Source organism: Pteropus vampyrus, unplaced genomic scaffold (assembly GCF_000151845.1).
Source record: "Pteropus vampyrus isolate Shadow unplaced genomic scaffold, Pvam_2.0 Scaffold393, whole genome shotgun sequence".
Classification (NCBI taxonomy): domain Eukaryota; kingdom Metazoa; phylum Chordata; class Mammalia; order Chiroptera; family Pteropodidae; genus Pteropus; species Pteropus vampyrus.
Genome location: NW_011889174.1, coordinates 90,495 through 92,072, shown reverse-complemented (window position 1 = coordinate 92,072; position 1,578 = coordinate 90,495). Strand labels below are relative to the sequence as shown.

General features: G+C 36.6%; 1 protein-coding gene across 2 annotated transcripts in view; it reads left to right on the top strand.

Annotated features, from left to right (window-relative positions):
* KCNQ5 (potassium voltage-gated channel subfamily Q member 5) overlaps positions 1 to 1,578 on the top strand; it is a 469,107-nt gene that overhangs the window by 397,456 nt on the left and 70,073 nt on the right. The gene's annotated exons all lie outside the window — the stretch shown is intronic.

Genomic DNA, 1,578 nt, shown 5'->3' with positions numbered 1-1,578 from the left:
CTTGGACTCCAGCCTGTACAGGACTGTATATCCATGCTGTATATGCTACCCACTCAATAGTTACTTAATAGCCATCTCCATTATGAGACTGGTTATCAGAGAGAGAGAGACTATATTCACATAACTTATATGACAGTGTATTGTTATAATTGTTTTATTTTATTGTTGTTCTTGTTAATCTCTCACCGTGCCTAATTTGTAAATTAAACTTTATTATAGGTACATATGTATAGGGAAAAACATAGCATATATAGGTTTCGGTAGTAACTGCGGTTTTGAGTATCCACTGAGGGTCTTGGAACATATCCCTGTGACAAAGGGGGGGACTACTGTAATCACATTACTTATTATCTAGTTATTGTCACAGATGTACTCAGAATTGTGGATTCTCAAGATAAGAGAAAGCTTAAAGTTTATCTAGAACCCAAAAATATCTGAGCCAAGCTATCATCCAGCTGAGACTTAACACCTCCTAAAGATGAGAAACCCATCACCTCCCCAGGCAGCCTATACTATCTTTGAGCTACTTTAAAGAAGTAAAGAAAAGAAAAACAACCATTCCTTATTTGTGATTAATACCGACTTAGTGCTTTTAGGACACCCGTATCTCACCTAAGGGTTAGACTCTTTAAAGTTTAATTAAAAGCTAATAATTTATAGCTAGCAAGCAAAATCTACAGACTTGAAAGCAGTGGATCTCTACGACTCATGCCAATAAAGTGGAGAATTATAGACAAAGCTCGGAGATTGAATTTAGCAAGCTCCAAAAGCCAACCCAAGGCTGAGACAAAACATCTTGATTCCACAATGTTAGACCAAAGCAAACTGAAGACGGGAGCATTTTAAAAAGCCAGAATTTTGGCAAATTAAGATGATAAGCAGAAGGAAGCAAACCAGCCAAAAAAATTTACATAAACATAGGAGGAACATACTAATCTTACGAACCCCAAAATCTGAATAGGTGAGCCAAAACCAAAAAGGCAAGGAATGCTAAAAGTATGAGATTAAAACTCAGGGAAATAGGAATGTGCTTTGCAATTACCCATGCTCTTGTCTTTGTTATATAAACAAGGAAAATGGAAAACCTCCTATGTCTTCAAAACTGTCTTATCTGGATAACTGTCCTTCCCCTCACCTCTTTCACTTGACTTTGATAGGTATAGAATTATAGCATCCCGAAGATTAAACTGGGACAAATTTTAAACACTCCCCCGCCCACTGTTTCACAAATGGAAAATATAAAATTCAGTAGTTTCATCAAAGTGCTAGAAAAACTCCCATGTCCACAGCAGCAAGACTTTAACCGTCCCAGATTTAAAATCCACCTCTGTTCAAAACCACAATTCATGTCCTCCATATTCCATCACTGGATAGCACCATTTATCCTAATGTTACAGAGAAGACCACACGAAAAATAGTTTTTAATAGTGATTTTTATCTGTAATTATGGTGCCTCTACTATACTATAAGAGACAGTAAACGGCAATGCCTCATTGATTTACTAAAGAACAGAAGTTGTTATATTTCTTGGCAGTCTTGCCCAACAACTTGCCATTGGCCAATGGTATTATAATAGAG